Raw genomic sequence first — 27,243 nt, 5'->3', positions numbered from 1 at the left:
AGATGAAATAAATGAGCTACCTCAAGATGAGGATATTCCTCTAATCAAGTCTGACCCTTACAGAGGATCAATAATTAAAGTTAAACATTCATTTTCTACTAGATCCTCTAATACAATTTCACCCAATGACTCATTAACAGAATCTTAACAGTTTTCAGATATTATATCCATATATTCCATGGATTCTGAGATTTCAATCCATGAGGCTACTGAATTGACAAGCTTCCAAGAAGAATCTGGAGAAACTAGTGAAGCTGATACAGGGGATGAAGATGCAGCTGAAGCTGAAATTAAAGCTGAAGCCTGAACTGAAAGCAGAAGTTGTATTAAAAGCTGAAGCTGAAATTGAAACTGAGGCTAGGCAAGAAGCATTAAACCAAGTTAGTGATAGTCTTAATCACTCAAACCAGTCTCTTATATTGAGGTTTTCTTAAGGTAATTTCGGGGCTTAACGTCCCAGCGGCCCTGTCCTAGACCAGGCCTCCTTTTTGATACACATCTACAGGAAGCAGCCCGTTGCAGCTGTCTAACTCTCAGGTACCTAAATATTGCTAGGTAACACGGACATCAGAGTGAAAAAAACTTTTTGCCCATTTGTATCTGCCTCCACTGGGGATCGAAACCGGAACCACAGGACTACGAATCCGAAGCGCTGTCCACTCAGCTGTCAGGCACCTCTTGAGGTAATGCCGAATGTGTTAGCATCAATCAAGCTATCCAGCTCTTTAGAGAAAGTGCTGAGAATGAGAAAGGTATCATAAATCTTGTACATCAACTATTGGACTTATCTCAAGCAGATCAATCAGTTGATTCCTTGCAAACATTTATTTTAAAACTCGAGTCACTGTTAAAATTCTTTAGCACTGAAGTGGATCAACCCGCTGCTGAGTGGATGACTAAAATTGTCATCCAAAGAAAATTGTCTAGCGAAGTGCTAAATGAATTATACTCATATCAGAATAATACCGTCCTGACAATGCAAGATATGTTACAGGTTTGCATATTATAGTAAATAATAATCAAGCAAACTAGGCAAAAATCGACGTGTTTCGGCCCGTCCTGGACCATTCTCGTCGTCGTCCCTTCATTTTCTAGTGTGTGGATTGGTCAACATACTTCAGCCACGTTATTGTGACTCATCGCCTGCATAGGCACTTAATGCCACCACTGAATCAACAAAAATTGTACCCACATTAAATTCCTTAACTGAAACTCCTAAAGTGGCCCAGTCGTTAGGTAATAAGGGTACTAATAATCAATGTAATACTAACAGGTCAAACACTGATTTATCAGTGAGACCTAAGAGTACTATAAGTACTCCCAAGAGCCCAATAAGTGCACCCCAAGAACCCAATAACTACTCCCAAGAGTACAATAAGTACTCACAAAAAATAAACTAATAATTACATGCAAACAACAAAGCCTTCAAAACCTGTAGACAATGTTTCACCTAAACCGGTGAACCTTAAGCATGCTGTAGGCTGGGGGTTGTGTTTGTTTTGCCATCAAAAAATATTCTTTATATAAATGTATAAATTATCCTAGTAGAGACATCCGAGTCAGATGACTCAAACAGTTACACAATGTACCAGGTGTCTCAAACACATAATACTAAAAGCTGTAAGACCCCACTGAACACATGCAATAGGTGTAGAAGGGGACAGCATCATGCTGCACTGTGCAAATTTATTAAATCAAATTATACAAATCACAAGGTAAGAGTTAGAAATCTCACACAAGTTCAGTGTTGCAAGGTGTGAGATGTTTACATCATACAATAACCAGCATCTCAAGAGTAAATGCAATATTGTCCACAGTCCAACTCCAAGTCAAGAATAAATGGACCAAGATCACCATTGGTGGCTTATTCTACAAGGGACCCAGAAAACTTTCATTACACAGAAAGTGGCAGAGGCACTTAAATTAAAACCAATCACACAGGTGAAACTAAACTTGTCAGGGTTCATGATAAGTAGAGGACCACGAGAATATACAGAAGTACAACCGCTCATACGCCTAGGTGGTTATGTCAGGTGTTATGATCCCAGGTAGCTGAAAAACGAGTCTAGCCCTGAGGGTTATTCATCCAGGCCTGACCTAACTAAGAGATCAAAGAAGTAAGTAAGTAATTATCAAAAGAAGGCACCAAACCGGGAAGGCTATGTAGCACCATCAAATGTGCGGAATAATCAGAGGGCGCTAAATATCACCAATGATGCCAATACGAGAACAAAAACGCATAAGGCGAACAATATCAAAAGTATCCGAGTCACCAAGAATTCCATTGAGGGACAGGCGACCGTGAGGGGCGGTCAGAAAGAAAGACACACGCTCGTCCTGGAAGTCAGGACATTCAAGAAGGACATGCACGACCGTAAGAGGGACAATGCAATTAGGACAATAAGGAGCAGGGCGGCGCTCCATCAAGTGACCATGGGTTAAGCGAGTATGGCCAATACGCAACCTCGCCAGAGCTGTTTCCCATCGCCGGTTACGGTGGCAGGAGGACGGCCACGAGGAAACACAACATTTAAGAGTACGAAGTTTGTTACCAGTAACAGACGACCAAGAAGCCTGCCAACGGGTAAGAATGGAGGAATGGATAACCGGGTAAAAGTTGGAATATGGAATACCTTTACGAGAGATGGGACATGAGCGGACAGCTTCCTTGGCAGCAGCATCCGCACGCTCATTTATAGACACACCAATATGGCTGGGAACCCAACAAAACTCAACCGACTTAAATTTTCTGTGGACAAGAAACAGCCAATGCTGGATCTCGACAACTACTGGATGAACCTGATTAAAGGACCCGAGAGCCATGAGGGCACTACGCGAGTCAACAACAACTACAAAAGAAGACTGACAATGAGAAAGCAGGAGACGAAGAGCATAGAGAATAGCATAAAGCTCCGCTGTAAAGATGCTAGTCTCCGGAGGTAAGCGACACTTATAAGTGCGATCAGGAAAAACAACAGAGTAGCCAACACCGTCCGCAGACTTAGACCCATCAATGAAGACAGAAACGGAGCGGGAGTGAGAAGAAAAGTGCTCAAGGAAAAGGCGTTTTAGAACCGTAAGAGGGGTAAAAGCTTTAGTGATGCGGGTCAAGGATGTACAAAACTGCGGAAGGGGTACTCTCCACGGGGACAAAGAAGGAACAACACGAGGAGAAACATTAGAAACACAAACGGAAAGAGAATCCTGTAAACGAGATAACCGGACAGAAAGAGGGAGGTGGTGAAGACTAACAGGAACCGCAGGAAGGGTAAAAGTTAAAGCAAGACAGAGGCGAGAGGAAGGATGTTGTAAGGACCGCGCAAGATAGCGAAGACAGTAGCGATCACGGCGGTCCTGGAGAGATAGGAAGCCAGTGTCAACATACAAGCTAAGGACGGGAGTCGAACGAAAGGCACCAGAACTGAGGAGCAACCCAGTATGGTGCAAAGCAACAAGACGGCGAAGAGTAGAAGGAGAAGCAGATGAGTAAGCAGGGCAACCATAATCGAGCTTAGACAGGACGAGAGAGGAATGTAAAACAAGGCGAGTGCGCCTATCCGCTCCCCAAGAAGTATGGGACAATACCCGAAGGAGGGCAAGGGCCTTAGAGCACTTAACACGGAGGTAAGAGATATGGGGAGACCAAGACGAACGAGTGTCAAGGAATAACCCCAAAAGCTTCGCGGAATCTTTGTACTCAAGGGGATGACCATAAAGTGACAAAGAGGGACGAAGAACAACCCGTTTCCAAGTAAAAGTCATGGCACAAGTCTTATTAGAAGAGAACTTGAAGCCATGATCAGTGGCCCAAGACGACACGGCATCAATCGCAAGTTGAAGCCGGCGCTGAAGGAGAGGCGAATCATCACCCTGACGGCAAAGGGTAAGATCTTCGACATAGAGAGTGGAGAAGACACCTGAAGGAAGAGAGGAAAGAAGACCATTGAGGGCAACCAGAAAAAGAGTAGTGCTCAGAACACTACCCTGGGGCACACCTTCGTACTGCTGAAAAGAGGCAGAGAGAGCGGTACCAAAGCGCACCCGAAAGGAACGACGAGAGAGGAAGCTGTGGAGAAAGAGAAGGAGATGACCACGAAGGCCAAAAGAATGAAGCTGGGACAGAATATGATATCGTAAAGTGGTGTCGTAAGCCTTTTCCAAGTCAAAAAGGACGGCAACAACGGAGGTCCTCGCAGCAAAAGCAGTACGAATATAGACCTCCAAGTTCACCAGGACATCTGTCGTGCTGCGGCACTTGCGGAAACCAAATTGAGAAGGGGAGAGGAGGTGATGGTGTTCTAGGAACCACATCAGACGAACGTTAACCATATGTTCAAAGAGTTTGCAGACACAACTTTTGAGGGCAATAGGGCGAAAGTCGTTAGGGGAAGTTCCCAGAGACCCTGGTTTGCAAACAGGGAGGACAACGGCATCGAGCCAGTCCTCAGGGACTGACGACGACTCCCAGATCCGATTATACAGACTCAGTAAATACCGAGACGTGCACGGAGGGAGATGGCGAAGCATCTCATAATGAATACCATCGGAGCCCGCCGCCGTAGAACTGCAGAGGGCCAGGGCAGAATGAAGGTCAGAGAGAGAGAAGACATCGTTATAGGAAAGTCGAAGACGAGTGCAGAAATCTAAAGGACGAGACTCAAGGACAGGTTTACGAAGAAGGAAGTATTGGGGAAGATGAAGACCAGAGCTAACAGAAGAAAAGTGGGAAACCAGTTCGGTAGCAACCTGCAACGGGTCCGCCACAAGAGTACCACGGAGGTGAAAGACTGGCGAAACATCAGGAACAAACTTACCCGCTATCTTGCGGATACGTTTGCAGATCTGTGGCAGGGGAGTTTCGGACGTAATTGTGGAGACATAAGATGCCCAGTATTCACGTTTAGCCGTACGGATGGCCCTACGGGCCACCGCACTCGCTTTCCGAAAGAAAATAAAAGAATAGGCCGTCTGCCGACGGCGGTGCCTCTTCCAGGCTGCACGCTTACAGCGGACAGCCCGAGCACAGTCTGCATTCCACCAGGGAACGCACTTCCGGGGACGCCGAGAGGAAGAGCGAGGAATAGAGCGGAGGGCAGCGTCGAAGACAGTGTCATGAAAAAGGAGGAGAGGCAGAAGGGAGAGGTCAGAGAGAGCAGCACTGAGGGTAAATAGGTTCCAGTCCGCTTTAGCAAACTGCCACCTAGGGAAGGACGAAAAGAGAAAAAGGAAACAAGGATGGGGAAATGGTCACTGCCATGGAGGTCATCAAGAACCTGCCACGTGAAATCTAAGTAAAGAGAGGAAGAGCAGAGAGAAAGATCAAGACAGGAAAGGGTGCGAGTCCGAGAGTCCAAATGAGTGGGCTCACCAGAATTCAGAAGAGACAGGGAAGAAGAGAGGATAAACGGCTCAAGAAGGCGACCTCGGGTATTCGTCAGAACATCACCCCAAAGAGAATGACGACAATTGAAATCACCAAGCAGGAGCACAGGCTCCTGCAAGGAGTCCAGGAGGTGTTTCAGATCAGGAAGAGAAAGCGGGACACTCGGGGGGAGATAAATGGAAAAAAACTGTGTACCATTTCCCCACAAAAATACGAGCAGCAGAACAATGGAGAGGCGAAAGAACAAAGGGAACATCAGCACGAATCAAGAGAGCAGAAGAATTAGAAGCCCCAGCAACGGCTGGGGGGGGAGGGGGAGAGAAAGGAATAACCACGAAAACGACCAGGACGAGCACCAAGCATCGGCTCCTGGAGACAGACACAAAGGGGCGAAAACCGTGAAATCAGAAGTTGGAGTTCGAGGAAATTGGCATAATAACCTCGAACGTTCCATTGAAGAATAGACATCGACGAGAAGAGAAAGGACAACAACAGAGAACAAGGAAGAAACAAAGGCGAAAGAGCAATATAGCACGTTAAAGAATATCAGGGTCGGGATCAGGGTCAGCAAAGTCAGGGTTAGGGGGCATAGGTAAACTGATCAAAGATGGAGGGAAGGAAGCGGGAGAACAGACCAGAGGGGGGGGGGCGGGTGTGGTCCGGAGGAGGAGGAAGAGGAGGAGACAACGGAAAGGAGTAGTCAAGGAAGAGGAAGTAGAAAGCAGGAAGAGGGGGAGTAGAAAGAGGGGAGCACACCTCAGCAAGGGCAGCAACCGAGAGGGAAGCGGGGCCAAAGAAACCTCCATAGAAGGAACAGGGGCGCAACCACCGAAATAGGAGGGGAAGGAGCGATAGAGGCAGAAGTAGGGGCCAAGGAAGAAAGCGCAACCTTCTTACCCGCCGGGGAGGAGGAAGGAGAGGAGCCAGGCTTACGCTTCTGACGTAAAGTAACAGATGTCCCAGCAACTACGTACCGGGCAACGGATTCTAGCATCTCAACAGGAGAAGCCGAACGAGAGCACACGCGACGGCCGTTTGGAGAGCAATGGACATCAGCCCGCACCGACAGGCGGTGGGGAGAGTCAAGAGACAGATGGGAAGGAGGAACGGAGGGAGACGAGGAAGGAGACACAGGAGACGAGACAGACTGGGTAGAAAGGAGGGGAACTCCAGACAGAGGACCAGGAGGTGGATCCTTCGGGACAGAACTCAAAGGAACAGTGGAGGGGTCAGTGGGCGTATCAGAGTCCAAGGCCCGAAAACGGTTGTGAGTCTGAGGAAGGTGGGAAGAATGAGGAGAGGAAGAGCACAACACGCGAGCATAAGAGATATTAGCATAAGGCGGGAGCCGGCGAACTTGGCGCCTCGCCCCAGGAAAAGATAAACGCTCCCGGTGCTTCAAGCTGAGGACGGCTGCCTCAACCTTGTAATGGACACACGCACGGGAGAAGGTAGGATGGGCCTCACCGCAGTTGAGGCACTCCGACTTAGAGTGACCTTCGCCACCACACAAAGCACTGAGAGAGACAGCCACAGAGCAGCGGAGGGCACCATGCCCAAACCTCCAGCACTTGTTACAGAGCCTAGGAGAAGGAATGTACTCCTGGACAGAGCACCTCGCACTAGCAAGAATGATAGTGGGTGGAAGGGTCCGACCATCAAAGGTAATCTTCACAACCCGAAGGGGTTGACGGCGACTACCACGAGGGGGACGAGTAAACGTGTCCACATGGAGAATAGAATGGCCCTGGGCAGCAAGGATATGACGAATATCGTCGTGGCAGTCTCGCAGATCCCGAACACCGGTCGCAACATGGGGCGGGAGGAGAATAGTGCCAACACTGGCGTTCAACTGAACGTTCTTTGAGACCCGAACAGGGGCCTCGCCAAGGCAGCCAAGCGGGAAGCTGCATCCTGAGAAGGAGCAGCAACGACACGTGTACCGAGACGAGTGGGGTTGAAAGTAACAGAGGCATCCACGGAATGAACGAGATGTCGATGGAGGGAGAAATCGTCAGGAGGCACAGAATCAAGAGGGAGATCAAAATATTTGGCCCACGAAGCGGGACCAAACAAAGATTGATAGGTATCAGAATGGGAAGGAATCGAGCGAGGGCGGCCGTGACGAAGACGGCGGTGAGAACCCCCAGAGAGAGAGGGGTTAAAAGGTGCAGTGGTCACAACTAGAGACGAAGCCGCGGCAGGGGACGAGGTAGTCACCACTGGGGGCTTGGGGCTCGACCCAACCACAGAGGAGGGAGGGGAGCCGAGGGAGGGAGTCAGAGAGGCCAAAGGAGGAGCAAGGTCGGGGCCCAATGCAGCGGAGGCTACAGAGCCCGGTCTTCCAACACGGACCGACTCGGGAGCTTGGTCGCCCACCCCACGAGCCTGAGAAGGTAAAGGGGAAACAGCAGAAACAGTAGATATCATTGCTACGAAAAATCAACATTCATTCACGAATGTGCCCCCACACCCACCATGGAGCCACAATTAGAGGCAGGACACCCAACAAGAAACTCACCGATCATGCTGGGGCCTTCTAGGGGTGCGTCGTGAGTATACGCCCCACAAACGCCACCTTAAGAACCGACAGTCCGTCGAGAGCGGGTTCAGTGATGAAAGGGGGATTGACAATAAAAGGTTCCCCTCGCTCTCGAAGTCGGGTACTACAGTTCTACGGGTGCAAGGGTATGTCTCCTCAAGTACCCGGGCGTCAAAATAGAAGTCCAAGGGAATAATCAGAACAAGCAAAAAGTAGGCAGGAAACGGCAAGCAGATAGGAGAAGAGGGGGGAGAAAAACGAAACAGAAGGAAAAGGAAAAGGAGCTCAGCATAATTGGAGAGGATGGCAGAAGTAGCACAAGGCTAGAAAAGGACAGAGGATTGTCCCAAGGAGTATCACACTCCGGCAGCCGCCCACTAAGCCCCCCTCACGGCAACAACGAGCCGAGCGGGGAGGGGGGAGGTCAAAGAAATATAGGCCTGGAAATACATATCGTAAACACTTGATTAAATTTGACGACTAGATTAAAAGTATGGGCAGTGAATAAGAATATAAATAAATGACGACATGAGATGTGGAGATTTTGCGTGAGACTCGCTTCAGAGGGGTTTGACCTTACTTGAGCTGCAGAAATCGTGAGGGGAGGTTGTGCTCTGTTTGAGCCCTTGTTGAATAAGAACCCCTGAGTGATAAACATTCAAGAAGGAAGTGGACAGACGTCTTGCTTGTGGAATAAGTCTGTGGACGTGTCAGGGACTGCGTGGAGCAGTCTTTAAAGCAGTTTTGTGGGGAGCTTAGAGCGCCCTGGTGGTGACCGCCCAGTCAGTGAACGCCACGAGTGGACCCAATTCTGTGATAAGCCATTTTAAACCAGTTGACAGTGATTGCCTGTGGTGGTCGTGTGCCCAACGACCGTAGCAAGTGTCTATTGATATATTAGGCATATTTTATTAAGGCAGAAAGCCTAAATAAGAGAATAGAGATAAGGGAACCAGCTGAGGAGAGGAGCACCACATCCTCTCCTGCCGAAAGCTTGGAGGTAACTGACTGGGCCCAGTGGCAGGCAGTCTCAGGTGGACTGCCACGGGAGGGTGGAGAATGGACTCGCCCAGGCATGGAGGTGATTCCCACCTTATGGCAGGTGGGAATCACAGGGATGTCGAGTGGAGACATTTATTGTGCAGTTTATTTTAGTTATATGTTTGTAGAGGAAGATCTTTATGGCGTGTCAATGGGTTGCATGTTTGTCAGGGAAAGGAGTTCCTGAGAGAACTTAGAGGTCAGAGGAGGAGTCTGTGGATGGAACTCCAAGGCTATTTAAGAAATACTGAGCTCTGAGGAAGAGCAGTCCCATAGTGAGGAATTGGACCTCAAGCTGTGAGAGAAGCAGTGGAGTGGAGTTTCACGGGCTTCTGCGATACCAGTGGTGAAGCATCATTGCTGTTCAGGGAAAACTTCGTGGTGCAGCAGCCTGGAAGAGCTGTAGAGGACCATGGTAGATAATTGTGGAGGAAACTGGAGACGTTCTTGGTAGTGGACCTCTAGATGTAGAGAGGAGGTTCTTAATGTCCACTGATAGAGCGTTGATAGTGTTTGAGTGTCATTAGTGTTACAAACCCTTCGTAACCGGGTTCTTCATAATCTATGATCTTACTCAAGTTCAGAGAAACCTAATCTTGGTGGGAATATAGTGTAATGTTTAAAGGTAAAAGTAAAAGAACACTTTAAATAACGCATTATTATTTTTGCATCACCATTATAATATTTACACGTCTATGCGATGTCAACCGGATTGGCGTTGCTAGCCCTTACGCCAGCCTGCTTCACAGATGACCACAAGGTGCCTCTGATGAGGTCTTCGTTGCGCACCCGTTGGTATGCTCAAGCATCAATGTTGCCAACGCCTGACCAGCCCCACTGGTTGTTACCTTCCAGAAATGTAGTCTACAACGCTCAACCGAAGCGTCCATCTAATCTTTCTGGCTAGCACCTCCGGGAGTGAAGACTATAATGCTCAACCACAGCGCTCGACCAGCCCACTTGGCCAGCCATTCCAGGAGTAAAGTCCACAGCGTTCGACCAGCCCACCTGGCTAATACCTTCCAGGAGTAAAGTCCACAGCGCTCGACCAGCCCACTTGGCTAGTCCTTCCAGGAGTAAGGTTCACAGCGCTCGACCAGCCCACTTGGCCAGCCATTCCAGGAGTAAAGTCCACAGCGTTCGACCAGCCCACCTGGCTAATACCTTCCAGGAGTAAGGTTCACAGTGCTCGACCAGCTCACTTGACTAGTCCTTCCAGGAGTAAAGTCCACAGCGTTTGTCCATCCCAACTGGCTAGCACCTTTAGGCTGACCCATGTCTTCCACTGTCCCGGCTTCACTCACTTCCCTAGCCCGCCTCTGGTTACTCATCACCTTTCAGCCGGGCAGACTAAAAGATGGGAAACTCCATTTAATGGGAGGGTCAACTGCTGTAGTTCGTCGCCAGGATTGTAGATGGCGCCACGGTCCGTGACAATTAGCATGCATGACGCAGTGGAAGGTGAGTGATTGGACGTTTGATTCACGGAATATATATATTGATGTTTATGTTGTTGCAGCCTTAGGCTAGATTCCTTGTGTATATTTATATATATTCTAGAGCTGATAGTGCCATATTATATTACAAGATTTAACCCACTAGGTGAGGTTGGTAGCATAAGTAGCGAACCAGGAGTTGGGCTACCACTTGATATAAGCAGTTGATAGAGTCCTGATGGGATTAAATGCAACCTGACAATAATAGCATTAAGTGTTGGAGTCATATTATTATTCTTGTATGTATGTTCTACATGTTTACTGTCTTAGTAAATGTATATAGTTTCCCGGTGTTTGCCCATGTCCTAGTGAGGCCTCCCAGAAAGTAGGAGAGAAAGAAAGAGAAAGAGCCACAGCTGTGGAAAGGGTGGTACAGAATTATAATTCAAAGTAAGGGGGAGTGAGGAGGTCATACCAACCGAGAGAATGGGGAGTCACAGTGGCTCGAATTGGACGTGTACACGTGATAATGAGGCCAGTGTTGGAGCCACACCCTCCTAAATCTGTGACACTGAGCCCCTCTCCAAGAGCATGAAGCATACAAGGTGATCTCCTGACCAAAGTACAAGCACTCTATGGGTTTTGGTTGGTTATACGGAAGGGACGTATGCACCCTATCTACAACACACATAATAATATTTGGGGGCCTGTGTCCGAGAGAGTGAACTGACACACCCATACCCTGTCCGGAAGTGGATTGGTACACCCTTTGTGGAAATAACTAGATTTGTGCCCGCAGGTGTATATTCTCTCTCTTGGGAAGACTCACAGGACACGATGGATAAGGTGCAAGCGTTTGTGGAGTCAGGCAGGCCTGAGGACTTCGAAGGTTGCACCAGGGAACAGTTGAAACAGATAGCGGAAAGATTTGGCATCAGGGTGAAGGCATCTAAAGTAGCTGGGATGAAGGATGAGATCCTGAGGCAGCTGAGAGCCAAGAGTGAAGAGGCAGAACAGGGAGCCAAGAAAGAAGCTGAAAGTGGAAAGGAGGATGATGGGCAGGATGAAGTGAGATCCCAGGGATCAAGTAAGAGTAGCCGCAGATAGCCGCTACTTCATCCCAGTAGCAGGAGTAGCCGGAATAGGAGCTTGGAAAGATTGCAGCTAGAGCTCCAGATGCAGCGTGAAGAGAGACAGTTCCAACTGGAAAGGTTGAAGTTAGAACTGCAGATGAAAAATGAACAAGCGAAAGAAAAAGAGAAAACCAGACTGCAGGTGGAAAAGAAGAAACCGGACTGGAGGTAGAAAAGAGAAAGCCAGACTAGAGGTGGAGAAAGAAATAGAGGACCAAACAAATGCAGATAGAAGCAAATAGAACATTGGCTAAACAAAGGATTGAACACGGGTTGCCAGAGAGCACCACCCATGTATCACACCCACCAGATAATAGGGTTAGGGAAAAGGATATTCCCCTGTTTGTGTCCGAAGAGGCAGAGAGATTCTTCGATTGTTTCGAAAAAGTAGCCAATATCAAGGAGTGGTCACAGGAGGAATGGGCCCAACTGGTTCAGTTGAGATTGACTGGTGCAGCCACTCGTTATTCAACAACATTGTCATAATCTTCTTGTTAACGGCCTGATGATCCGCTAGTTCAGTAACAATATCATTCTCGGTCACGATGAACAAACCTCAGCAGTAAACATGTCTTTTTCAAGAATTCGTACGCATGCCCGTTATAAACATCTGCGTTGAACGAGAACTCTTAGACACCAAATCACATGGCCATCAACCACCAACTGGAGCAGCCTATCCTCCAAACAAACACCTAAAATCCATTCCATGCAAACTCCAACCCCCGTTTTTATGAATGAAAATCGGTTTCCACATAACTACCAACTGGTGACGTCCGAACACTTCCGGAACAAGTGCTTCGCTGACGACTTTTGTTTGCACTGCAACGCTGTAAATGCTTCACCCACATACTACAAATAATTGCCAACAGAACCTAAACACCTAGCCTATCCTAACCAGTGCCTAAATATGACCAATATGCTAATATATATTAATATTAATTTATATGAAAAAGTTCTCTTTTGAATAAACAGAATGTTAAAAATTGATGAATGCCTTTTGGGGTCGACCGCTGGATAGAATGGACTTGGTCCAAGGACGGGTTGACTGGTGTGTGTTAAAGCACGTCTTCTCTCGTCGGTAGTAACTCCCAGTCTCCTTCTAATAATTGCTAATTAACAATCTTTTTCTCTAATCCAAAAGTAAGTTTAACGAATGAGTTTCCACCACTCGTTATTCAACAACATTGTCATAACCTTCTTGTTAACGGCCTGATGATCCGCTAGTTCAGAAATATTGTCATTCTCGGTCATGACAAACAAACCTCAGCAATAAATATGTCTTTTCCAAGAATTCGAACGCAACTTCATCGAGTCCCAGACCCAGTTGAATTTATAAAATTAACGAGTGAGTTATTAGCCAATTTACGAACTCAGCACCAAACTCATGTGTTTTTCATGTGAGTTTTCATGTGTGGGAAATCTCTGAAACATCTTTATCGATTGCTTTCGAATTTTGACACAACGTTGCATTGAATTACATGCATGTTTTAATATACCTATTATATACATGCCACTCCTGTGACAGGTCAAAATATATGTATTTTTTAAACACCGCTATCTGTTGCACATAAAAGAAACACACCCTGTAATCTCTTAAAGCTCTTCTTTGATTGCTTTGAAATTTTGACACAATGTTACATTCGAATATACGTGCGTTTTTATATATCTACTCTATTGATGCCACACCTGTGACAGGTAAGAACAATATTTTTGGAAAAAACAATGCCATCTTTTACACGTAAAAGCAACACATGCTATTCTAAATATGTTATGATACCATTTCAATGTTTCTGATGGCATTGATAAATTAAATTTTCATAGATTTCGATTTTTTTTCATTTTGTTTTAATTATTTTGTGTGACTGCATTGTAATTGAGCTGTGTTGTTTACCATACCGTTCATTCGTGAGTATATATATTTTTTAATTTTTCGTTTTTTATTTCGAGTTCTTTAGCTGTTCTTATTTTTCAGTGATGGGAACATCAGATCATTTGGGAATGCATCGGTCAAGGGAGTGAGGAATGGTGGGGAGGACAAGGGGACAGTACTGGGGGATGTTGGGGAGGATGAGGGGACAATGGTACTGAGAACAAGGGTATCTTGAGATGTTATCTTGAGGTTATCTTGAGATGATTTCGGGGCTTTAGTGTCCTCGCGGCCCGGTCCTTGACCAGGCCTCCACCCCCAGGAAGCAGCCCGTGACAGCTGACTAACACCCAGGTACCTATTTACTGCTAGGTAACAGGGGCATAGGGTGAAAGAAACTCTGCCCATTGTTTCTCGCCGGTGCCCGGGATTGAACCCGGGACCACAGGATCCCAAGTCCAGCGTGCTGTCCGCTCGGCTGACCGGCTCCCTAGAGAGTTACCTACCCTACCCTCCTTGCTAGGGTAGAGAGCAGTTTTGGATGGTGGGGAGTATGAAGGGACAGGAAAGGGGGCAATGGTGAGGAGGACAAAGGGACATGGGAGTGGGGGATTGGCGGATGGTGAGGAGGATGAGGGGGACGGGGATGGGTGAATTTTGGGGAGGACGAGGGGACGGAGGAGCGGGGGATTGTGGAGAGGATGTGGGGAATGGGGAATGGTGGGAAGGACGAGGGGAGTGGAGGATGGTGGGAAGGACGAGGGGAGTGGAGGATGGTGGGAAGGACGAGGGGAGTGGAGGATGGTGGGAAGGACGAGGGGAGTGGAGGATGGTGGGAAGGACGAGGGGAGTGGAGGATGGTGGGAAGGACGAGGGGAGTGGAGGATGGTGGGAAGGACGAGGGGAGTGGAGGATGGTGGGAAGGACGAGGGGAGTGGAGGATGGTGGGAAGGACGAGGGGAGTGGAGGATGGTGGGAAGGACGAGGGGAGTGGAGGATGGTGGGAAGGACGAGGGGAGTGGAGGATGGTGGGAAGGACGAGGGGAGTGGAGGATGGTGGGAAGGACGAGGGGAGTGGAGGATGGTGGGAAGGACGAGGGGAGTGGAGGATGGTGGGGAGGACGAGGGGAGTGGAGGATGGTGGGAAGGAAAAGGAAACATGGGAGGGGTGAATGGTTGGGAGGACGAGGGGGACGGGGGAATGGGAAATGGTTAGGAGGACGAGGGGATGGGGGAGGGAGGAATGGTGGGGAGGACTTACGGACAGGGAAGGGTTGATGTGGCTCAGCAACGTGCATGCGTTGTTGAACCACAACAACGCATTACTGGGTAAAGCGTGTGTAGCAATAATTTTGTTTCTCTCCATAGGTGCATGCGCTGAGGATGAATTCAGCTGCTTGGATGGTTCTAGATGCATACCCATGAGGTGGCAATGTAATGGCTACCGTGACTGCGATGATAACTCCGACGAATTTTTTTGTGGTAAGTCGGGATGTGTGTTGCACTCGAAAGACTTCACTCAAATATCAACATTTATTAATACCTAATATTTCATAAATAATACTTCTAAATATTCTTGGCTTGAAATAGGAGCGGCCAGTACGATCATTCACAGATCCATAGGTAACTTGACAAATGATTTGTTATTGTTACAATAAAGGAAATGTTAAGTTTACTTCTTAATTTGATAAATCAAACAAAAGATAATAATATTTTTGTCATATATTCTATGTTGTTGTCCTGTATTCTACTTGCCAGTTTTAGTTGAGGCAATAATTTTGAATACTGTAAATGGGATTAGTGGGATTAAAATTTGCCACATCTCCAACTATTATCCATGATGCCATAAAGAGAAATATTATATTATAAAGAAAGCAGAGTATAATTCATCAGATTGTATATTGCTTCAGAAAGAAGGCGACGTGACAGCATCATGCTGCACTGTGCAAATTTATTAAATCAAATTATACAAATCACAAGGTAAGAGATAGAAATCTCACACAAGTTCAGTGTTGCAAGGTGTGAGAAGTTTAAGTTATCTGCGGGATATCCTGCACAATAAGTGGAGTAAGAGAAGATTATATTGCAAATTGAAAGCGTGAATCCTTTAAGAACGTCCTCTAATATATTTTGTTAAACAGCACGATAGGAATGCTGAAACATTGGGGTTGGTTAAAATATGATAGATATTTACTTAAGGCTACAGCGAATCCTTGTAAAGATTAAATGACAATACCAAACTCATCTAGTTTAATACACACACACACACACACACACACACACACACACACACACACACACACACACACACACACACACACACACACACACACACACACACACACACACACAGAGGAGAAGATGAACCAGCAATGCTTGATTTGATATTTACCCTAAATCAGTGGGATATAAGGGAAGTCAAGATGGAAGCACCCTTGGGAATGAGTGATCACACTGTATTGAACTTTGAGTACCTGGTAGAGCTAGGAATTATCTCCCCAAAAAAAGAACTAGGGAAAAAAAGGCTGGCATACAGAAAGGGAAATTATGAGGAGATGAGAAGCTTCCTAAGGGAAATACCTTGGGACACAGACCTCAGAGATAAGTCTGTACAAGATATGATGGACTATGTCACCCAAAAGTGTCAGGAGGCAGTAAGCAGGTACATCCCGGCACAAAAGGAAAAATCCGAGAAGCAAAAGAAGAATCCATGGTATAATAGGGCATGTATGGAACCGAAGAAACTGAACAAAAGAGCGTGGAGGAACTTCCGGAATAACAGAACACCAGAAAGCAGAAAGAGATACCAGAGAACCAGGAATGAGTATGTCAGGGTGAGAAGAGAAGCAGAGAAAAGTTATGAAAATGATATAGCAAACAAAGCCAAGACCGAACCAAAGCTACTCCACAGTCACATCAGAAGGAAAACAACAGTGAATGAACAGGTAGTGAAACTTAGAACAGGCGAGGATAGGTATACAGAGAATGACAAGGAGGTGTGTGAAGAACTCAACAAGAGGTTCCACGAGGTCTTCACAACAGAACAAGGTGAGGTCACTATGCTAGGAGAACGGGAAATAAACCAGGCGGCCTTGGAAGGGTTCGAAATTACTAGGGAGGAGGTCAAGAGACACCTGCTGGATTTGGATGTTAGAAAGGCTGTTGGTCCAGACGGGATCTCGCCATGGGTACTGAAAGAGTGTGCAGAGGCACTTTGCTTGCCACTCTCCATAGTGTATAGTACGTCACTGGAGATGGGAGACCTACCAGAAATATGGAAGATGGCGTATGTGGTCCCAATATACAAAAAGGGCGACAGGCAAGAGGCACTGAACTACAGGCCAGTGTCCTTGACATGTATACCATGCAAGTTGATGGAGAAGATCGTCAGAAAAAACCTGGTATCACATCTGGAGAGAAGGGACTTCGTGACAAATCGCCAACATGGGTTCAGGGAGGGTAAATCTTGCCTGACTGGCTTAATAGAATTCTATGACCAGGTGACAAAGATTAAGCAAGAATGAGAGGGCTGGGCGGACTGCATTTCCTTAGATTGTCGGAAACCCTTTGGCACAGTACCGCATAAGACGCTGGTACATAAGCTGGAGAGACAGGCAGGTGTAGCTGGTAAGGTGCTCCAGAGGATAAGGGAGTACCTAAGCAATAGGAAGCAGAGAGTTACGGTGAGGGGTGAGAACTCCGATTAGCGTGAAGTCACCAGTGGAGTCCCACAGGGCTCTGTACTTGGTCCTTTCTTATTTCTAATATATGTAAATGATCTCCCGGAGGGTATAGATTCATTTCTCTCAATGTTTGCGGACGATGCCAAAATTATGAGACGGATTAAGACAGAAGAGGACTGTTTGAGGTTTCAAGAACATCTAGACAAGCTGAAGGAATGGTCGAACATATAGTTGTTAGAGTTTAACCCAACCAAATGTATTGTAATGAAGATAGGAGTAGGGAGCAGGAGTCCTGATACAAGGTATCATCTCGGAGAGGAAATTCTTCAGGAGTCAGAGAAAGAAAAAGACTTGGGGGTTGATATCACGCCAGACCTGTCTCCTGCAGCCCATATCAAGAGGATAACATTAGCGGCATATGCCAGGCTGGCCAACATACGAACGGCATTCAGAAACTTGTGTAAAGAATCATTCAGAACTTTGTATACCACATACGTCAGGCCAATCCTGGAGTATGCAGTCCCAGCATGAAGTCCATATCTAGTCAACGATAAGACAAAACTGGAAAAGATTCAAAGGTTTGCCACCAGACTAGTACTCGAGCTGAGAGGTATGAGCTACGAGGAGAGACTATGGGAATTAAACCTCACTTCGCTGGAAGACAGAAGAGTCAGGGGGACGTGATCACCACATTCAAGATTCTGAAGGGAATTGATAGGGTAGATAAAGACTGGCTATTTTCACACAAGGGGACACAGGTGGAAACTGAGTGCCCAAATGAGCCACAGAGATATTAGAAAGAACTTTTTTAGTGTCATAGTGGTTGACAAATGGAATGCATTAGGAAGTGATGTGGTGGAGGCTGACTCCATACACAGTTTCAAGTGTAGATATGATAGAGCCCAATAGGCTCAGAAATCTGAACACCTGTTGATTGACGGTTGAGAGGCGGGACCAAAAAGCCAGAGCTCAACCCCACAAACACAACTAGGTGAGTACACACAAACACACACACACATATTATATATATATATATATATATATATAACTCACACCCTAGAAGTGACTCGAACCCATACTGCCAGGAGCAACGCAACTGGTATATACAGGACACCTTAATCCACTCGACTATCATGACCAGACAAAAACTGATGGTAGCCGAGGCTATTTGTCCATCAGCCCGCCGGCACTTGGATGGTAATCTTGGGCTTAGTATTTTATCAAGTGTCCCAACAGTGCATTCCTGACGGCAAATCCCACACCATGTTCTCTAGTCTCATAAGGTGGTTTTCATTGCCAGAAGAAAGAGAAAGTCCTCTTTCTCAAAGATCCTGATCCTGGGAGCCTGGTCTCTTGGAGAGCAACAATATCCATCTGCAGTTTGCTCAGCTCCCTATCGATGATTGCTGTTTTTCGGGCGTCATTGATTTCTTGCAGGTCGTCAGAGAAACCTGGTGTCAGTGTCCTGACGTTCCATGTGCCCAGCTTTACGGCAGTTGATATTTTCTTCGTAGGTTTGGTATTGCTTGGTGCAAAGTTGTCGGGCCGCTTGTCGGTTTTCACCCAAAACCCCACGCACCCAGTGAGGTTAACGGACCGTGGCGAGGCAACACCTTATTGGCTGGGGTTTGCCCAGCTTGAGGCGGGCGGTAGCTGCCCAGTGGGGCACGATGACCCCTCCCACCGGTGAAAGCAACCCCTGGCGTCACACTCTTCGCCAAAAGGGGGAGCCAGTCGGCCGAGCGGACAACACGCTGGTCTTGTGATCCTGTGGTCCTGGGTTCGATCCCAGGCGCCGGCGAGAAACATTGGGCAGAGTTTCTTTCACCCTATGCCCTTGTTACCTAGCAGTAAAATAGGTACCTGGGTGTTAGTCAGCTGTCACGGTCTGCTTCCTGGGGGTGGAGGCCTGGTCGAGGACCAGGCCGCGGGACACTAAAAAGCCCCGAAATCATCTCAAGATAACCTCAAGATCTCATCTCAAGATAATCGAGCAGAAGACTTAAAACCGGTAGACTGTCGCTTCCCATGTTGGTTCGAGGCTGTGAGGCAAAGCTGGAGTGCCCTCTCCAGGGCGCAAAGCCTGGGTAGGTAGATATGGAGGAGAAGCTGTTACCCATGCAGCAGGTCCCCCCTCTCCACGTTGCTGAAATTATCCAATAGAAAGGCAAATGCCAATACACATGGTTCCAGCAACGTCGCAGGAGCTGCCAGAACGAGGTCGACGTCAACAACGCACTGCCTTAGGGGCTCCAACTCCGGATTTTTCCTCGAGGTTGACTCCTGAAGCCTTTCCCAAAAAAGGGTATGGCCGCAAGGCAGCGGAGGTTTAAAATCAGGGTTTTCCTTCCCATAGATGGGCTGCCTTCCCAGGCTGTCGAGTCCCATCTACCCGGAGCAGCTGGTTTTAAGGCGCCAGAGGCACGCCCTCGCCCCTTCTCCTGTCGGTAAAAGCAGTTCCACCGGACATAGACTAAGCCACCCGTGCAGGCCAGGAGTTGGACTTGGTTGTCAGAGGCTATTTGAGACGCATGCCGTATAGGAGCATTTTATAGGTCATGGGAGCTCGTCCCCCATTACCACCCCATGGCTATGACAACCCCTTGGAACACTTACATACAATAGCGTCACTTTCACTCAGGATACAAATGCGTTTGCAGTGTTCACCAACTCCAGTGAATACGACGTCCCAGTACCTTATCCACTCATACTGGACAACACTGGTGAGTTCACCTTTCTATACGGGCCAGTCCATCCACACAGTATCACGATGTGCCAACACCTAACCTTTTGCTCTCCAGCTACTCGCTGGCAGAGGGCTCCAGCAACATGCTGACAAGGGTATCAAACGAACTCACACACGGGTAGCAAACCCCTCAGCAGAAGCCTCTAGCAGCTTGCCAGCAGCACTTCACACTATGCATATCACTGTAACCCTTAATAGCCAATCCCGGGGTACGCCGATCGTCACCGTGTGTTAGCTGCTGCGTATACTAGCAGCTAACACACTGCCTTTATCGACGGCGGCTTACTTAGTCTTCTTTCAGGACCAATCTAAGGATTCGTGAGCTGTCCAAGGTAAACTGCCTTCCTCACCACAATTGCCTCCACACTTCACTTCTGTGGCTATAAAAACGTCATTAATAAGATGGACAGGATACTGGGGAAACCATGAGGTAACACTCATTCACCGGGGAGTGAACGTTATGCTTGTAGCACAACCTAGATGGCGCTGATCATGACAGCCACCCACCACAGGTCATCCACATCGACCTCTCTTTCTGACTAAGGCAGGCAACCAGAGCCATTCATTGCTACCACGCCACCACCAACAGATGGCGCTGTCCACATTGCGTTCAATACTAGGGGTACGGGAGTACCGACTCACAGATCGCACTGTAATTGCGTCTCCACCCTCCAACGATGGTTTGGTTTCTAAAAGGAAAATAAACCAAATTAGTATGCTTGAGCAAAACAAACTCAGTACCTTAGATGCGAGACAATGTGTCTGCCACCACGTTGTCCACTCCTTTGATATGCTCGACATATAGGGGATATTGTTGGAGGTGTAGACTCCATCTGGTGTGCAGAAGATTTTTCTGCCTTAACTGTGCATAGATTTTAGGGGATTGTGGTCAGACCTGACCAGTATTGGATGGCCATTACTGGTTAGGTAAACTTCAAAGTGTTGTACAGAACTGACCAAGGCCAACGTTTCCTTTTCTATCACAGAGTAATTTAGCTGGCTATTAGTAAACTTCTTAGAATAGTATGCTATAGGGTGTTCCACTCCTTTAGCATCAATCTGTGATAATACAGCCCCGAGGGCATACTCGTAAGCATTTAGGGTGAGAGGGAATTTATCTTCGAAATTTGGGGACATGAGGATAGGAGAAGAAATCAAAACTGCTTTTAAATTTTCAAAAGCCTCCTGACAGCTTTTGCCCCACAGGAACTTTACGCCCATCTTTAGAAGATTCATCAGAGGGACTGCGATGCTTGAAAAGTTGGGGGCAAATTTACGGTAAAAACCAGCCATACCAAGGAAACTCAGGATTTCCTTCATTGTTGAAGGAGTCGAGTACTGGATGATAGTTTCCACGTTGCTGATTTTTGGGACAATCCATCCTCCTCCCACCACATATCCTACAAAGATAATGGAGGTTTTAGCGAACTCAGATTTATTTAGGTTGACTACTAACCAAGCATGTTGCATGGCCATAAAGAATTCTTCTAGATGACGTAGGTGGTCTTCCCAACTTGAATCATGGATTAAGACATCGTCGATATAGACCATAGTATTACCTACGTCACACAACACCATACCCATCAACCTCTGGAAGGTAGATGCGGCATTCTTCATCCCAAACTGCATCACCTGACATTCAAACAGGCCGTTTGGGGGTTACAAACGCTGAGATGGGTTTGGCTCACTCCGTGAGGGAAACCTACCATAAGCCTTGCCATAGGTCGAATTTTGTTAAGTATTGCGCCCTGCCGATGGTATCTAGACACTTCTACTCTTGGAAGAGGATAGGTATCTGCTACTGTGACCTTATTAACCTGTCTGTAATCAATACACAATCTGTATTCCTTACCAGGTTTGAGCACTAGCAGAACCGGGGATGACCATGGACTTATGCTCGGGGCTATCAGATGGTGCTGCAGCATATATTCCACCTCGAGTTTCACCACCTCTTTTTTCCAGGGGTTGAGACGATATGGGTGTTGTTTGATCAGCCTTACTCCATCGTTCAGGATAACGTCATGCCGTAGGACAGATGTTAGTCCTAGAGCGTTTCGAAAAATGGTCTTATATTGCTGGATTAGTCTTACCAGAGGTGGTTGGTTTCCTTCAGTTACATGAGTCAACATTGTAAATTATATAAGATCTCTGAGTTGGTTAATACCTTTTCAGCATCCTCCATCGCCTCTTGACCATCCTGTTTTGTCGCCACTATAGTTACTGGGCGAATGTCACGACCTTGATATTTCTTTATCATATTAATATGGACTATCGTTTGTTTCTTCCTTCGATCTGGAGTGCTAAGGATGTAATTAGTACAGGTTACTTTCTTCAATACTGGATAAGGACCTATGAACCTGGCACTCAAAACTCCCCATCACAGTGGGTGAACATACCAACACTAGGTCCCCTACCTGAAAATCCTTCGGTATGGTCCTTTGGTCGTATCTCTGCTTGGTAGCTGCCTCAGAGTTCACCAAGTTTCGTTTGGATATCTCCCACGCAGAAAACAACCTGCCTTTGTTAGTAGACAACCAGTCTACAGCATCTAGGTCGTCTTCATGGTCCAGCCATTGATCCCTTACCATCTTCATGAGACCTCTTACTGCATGACCATACATCATTTCAGAGACACGCCTGGGGATTCGTTTGGAAAAGATCTTATCGATCTAACCGGTAGGGTAGGTCTTCAGCCCATTTGTTCTGCATTTCGTAGCAATATTTCCTAAGCATGCCCTTCAGCGTCTGATGGAACCTTTCCAAAGCCTTTTGCGACTCGGGATGGTAGGCACTAGATGTAATATGCTGGATCTCAAGGCTGGCAATCTGAAAACGAAATAAGACATTTCTTATTTCAGAGGTAAAATTAGTCCCATGATCCGTTTGGATGGTCTTAGGAAGACCATATCGTGCAACGAACCAGAGAAGATGCTTCACAATTACATTCGCTGTGATTGTCTTCAGGGGGATTGCTTCTGGGTACCTACTAACCCGATCAGTAATAGTGTGCAGATACTGTACTCCAGCAGTAGAAGGCGGAAGCAGGCCTACTATATCTAAGATGAATTGCTCAAAGGGCTCACAAGTAGAGGGTATAGGACAGAGAGAGGCTTTGGGAACATGCTGATTTACTTTTCGAGCTATCTGGCATCCATGGCAGGACTTACAAAATCATCGAACATCGCTCTTCATCCGCGTCCAGGAGAAACATCTTGCCAGGCGATGAAAGGTTTTTGATATCCTGCAGTGTCCGGCAAATCGGCCGCCATGGGCTGAAAGTAACAAGTTGGCCCGAAATACTGCGGCTACGACTACCTGTGTATCTTCCTCAGTAGACTGGGGATATTTCTGTGGGCACCTCCGACACAGTACTTCATTTGTCCAGAAATACTGGTCACCTCCTTTTGCAGCGGAATCCATAGTACCGGCTAATACCTGCACTTGGGGGTTCCTTCTTCTGTTCTTCTGAATACCTTAGTATCAGGGTTGTTTGGGTCCAGTGTTCTTGTACGGGAGTAGAATCCAGCCAGGTCGCGGGAGCATTATCAGTAACCTGCAGGGTAGGTAGAAGGGTCAAACAAGGTATTTAATTTCAATTGTGTTTGTGCCTGGGCTCTAGTTTGTACGGCTACTACTGGTTTCACGTCATATACCGGGTCTTCCACAACCAGGGGATGGTTATGCACCAAACCTAGAGCCAAGTCGTTGACCAGGATAACCTCTTTCTCCTCTATTGGAAGATTATCCACCACTGCTAATGTACACTTGCCACTGAAGTACGATGACTCGAGATGTACTTTTACTAAAGGGGCAACTTACAATGTCGAGGGAAACCCGCCGAATATGACCTTTTCTTTCCCATTAATAGACACTTCCTCGGGTAACGAGTTTTTCAAAATCAGAAACTGGGCAACTCCACTATCTCTGGTTACCACCAGAGACTTACCCGTTTGGTCACTCGATACATACCTGTGCAAAGTGTAGGGGCAAACAACTCCGGTTTCTCTTTCTTCATCTCTAGCGACAGGGCGGCTACTGGTGGCGTCATACAGCTACCCAGCATAACCTCCCTATGCGAGTCGTTACTTGTTCTGCCTCGACACTTAGAAGCTATGTGTCCTCTCTGCCCGCAGGTCCAACACACTAAGTCCCTCCTAGGACTAATTCTTCTAGGATTACCTGGGGTTGATTTTACGGCACCTCGTGGGATGGTCTAATCCTCCGGCTTATGCTTCGTAGGTGGTTTCGAGTAGCTCTTTGGAACATACCTGGTAGAAGGCCGATGTGTTAGAATATACTCCTCAGCCATAGTGGCTGCCGCACTCATGGTTTCTACTTGTTGTTCTTCCAGGTATGTCTTCAGATCACCAGACAGACAATCTTCAAAATCTTCTAATAGAATGAGCTGTTCAAGTTGCTCTTTTGTCTCTACCTTCCGAGAAGCGCACCATTCGGGAAACAGCCGTTCTTTAATACTTGCAAACTCCGTGAAGGTGTGCTTTGATGTCTTCTTTAGGTTACGAAACTTCTGCCTGTATGCTTCAGGCACCAACTGGTAAGCCATCAGCACTACCTTCTTGACAGCGTCGTAATCACTAGAGTCATCCATCGACAACGTGGAGTATGCGATTTGGGCTTTTCCAGTCAAAACGGATTGGATCATATTGGCCCAATTTTCCCTCGGCCATTCAAATGATGCAGCTACCTTCTCGAAATCGACAAAGAACTTTGAGACTTCTTTCTCGTTAAACTTAGGAACCATTTTGATGTTCCTCACTGAATCAAAACTAATTATTTCCCTCCTACATCCTAACCTTAGCACTTCCAATTCGTTTCTCCTTTCTCGTTCATTATCTTATCTTTCTCACTCCTCTCTTTCTCGTCTTTCTTTCCTTTCTCACTCTTCTCTTTCTCTTGTCTTCTTTCTTCTAGTTCTAGCTTTTCCATTCTATTTCATGATGGATTTCTAACTCACGCATTTTCACAGTCAATAGGCTCATGTTAAGTTCACTAGTGTCACTCCCACGATCACTTCCTTGGACTTCCTTTTCAGTGGAAGCCATGACACTTTCCTTTTTACTCTGGGCCCACTTTCTTGCTTTTCATCGTTTTTTTAAGTGCTTATGGACCATCGAGAGGATGTCCACACGTGTATCCTGCTCACTCACTTAGATTCCTAAATAAGCACTTATCAACACTAATTCAGGCTTGCCAAGGTATTTCAATCTTGGACGGCAGTCTTCCTGGTTCAGGAATTCCTGCACGTCGTACAAGTTATCGATGGTCTTTTTTTCTGCCATATTGTACCTTTTTCAAGTTGAGCCCAAGCACGCAACAGTGCACTATTTTCAACACTGCACCACACAAACACAAAACGGAACGAGGAAGCTATACACGGAGATTGACCTATTTAACCAATCCTATCAAACACACTTGACAAGAAGTCAGAGCCCGCTGGGGATGCCAATTATGTTACGGCCACTTAGGACCAGTAACTGGGTTCTTGGTTATATTACATCTTTTAGAGTATCCGATCCCACGTCGGTAGTAGGCTTTCAAGAACTGGCTGTATAGAGCAATAAAGATATAAGGGGATAAACAATACAAGCTTTCCTTCATCCATGTATTCACCTCCACCATTAAAATATATAAATAGACTACTTCTACACGTATGTACAATAGTGTCACTTTCACAGCAGGACACAAATGCGTTTGAAGTGTTCACCAACTCTAGTGATTACTACGTCCCAGTACCTTATCCACTCGTACAGAACAACACTGGCGAGTTCACCTTTCTACACAGACCAGTCCACCCCACACTGTATCATGGATGTGCCTACACCCCACCTTTGCTCTCCAGCTACTCATTGGCAGAGGGCTTCAGCAACATGCTGACAAGGGTACCAACAAACTCACACAGGGGTAGCTAACTCCTCAGCAGAAGCCTCTAGCAGCTTGCTAGCAGCACTTTGTTACCTATCGTACGTACGGCTCGTGACCCTACAACAGCCAACTTTAAAAAAGGTCTAGGGTTACTAAAAACTGCTGTTCACAAGAGCGGGTCACCAGTATAACCCCTTAATAAGTAATCAGCACTTTGTTAAAATTTTCTTTTAGGACAGAAGGAATACATATAAAACTTATATATATATATCTATATATCTATATATATATATATATATATATATGCGGAAAATCCACAGAGAAATATGAAATGAGGTGAACGTTTCGGCTTTGTTAAAGCCTTTGTCAACACCAGACTGACTCAAATATATATATATATATATATATATATATATATATATATATATATATATATTATATAAATCTCAATAGCATACAGATGATTACTTTATCACAAATATATCGAATTAAAATATTACTGTCTCCCAGAAATTAATATAATATTATTATATGTATGGTTATGACAGAACAATAATGTAAAACTTTACTCCACAAGATGTTAACTCTCTGGTTTCGGATCAGCTACTGACTTACATATCTGCGGGAGTCAAAATCATTGCCTCTGCCCCGCGGAAAATTGTCAAAGTTACAATATTTATTAATTCTACAATGGATCAATACATTGTGACAAGAGTAATCTTAACCTAACGTAATGAATGGTCAATACATATTGGTATAACAAAATAAGGTAATTATTGCTTTACATAGTAATTAAAATAAACATACAAAGGGGAATGATGGCATGCTCATCCAGCAACGGACTATCCCACCACAATTTGCCAGATACAGTTCACACAATTATTATTCACCTATGTTACCCACATATGATCACATATAAATCATTAGTTCCCATGGGAAACTGAGCACACAAAAAATAAAACAGTCATTCCCACGATACGTTGGGCCTAACGCCAACAATGTAACACTAAATTATTTTACATAGAACATATAAGTATATCAATATACATACATGTAATTTATACACAATTATATAGGTACATATTAATTTATTTAATTACGTATCTATTAGAGGTACGTAACACACTTCACACTAGGCACATCACTGTAACCCTTAATAGCCAATCCCGGGGTACGCCGATCGTCACCAACACTGTGTATACTAGCAGCTAACACACTGCCTCGATCGACGGCGGTTTACTTAGTCTTCTTTCAGGACCAAGCTAAGGGTTCGTGTACTGCCCAAGGTAAACTGCCTTCCTCACCACAATTGCCTCCACACTTCACTTCTGTGCACTTAAAAACGTCATTAATGAGATGGACAGGACACTGGGGGAAACCATGAGGTAACACTCATTCACCGGGAAGTTGACGTTATGCTTGTAGCACAACCTAGATGGCGCTGATCGTGACACGCCACCCACCAGAGGTCATCCACATCGCCTCTCTTTCTGACTAAGGTAGGAAACCAGAGTCGTTAATTGCTACCA

This window comes from Procambarus clarkii, chromosome 66 (genome assembly GCF_040958095.1).
Source record: "Procambarus clarkii isolate CNS0578487 chromosome 66, FALCON_Pclarkii_2.0, whole genome shotgun sequence".
In the NCBI taxonomy this organism is placed as follows: domain Eukaryota; kingdom Metazoa; phylum Arthropoda; class Malacostraca; order Decapoda; family Cambaridae; genus Procambarus; species Procambarus clarkii.
This window is presented reverse-complemented; position numbering follows the sequence as displayed.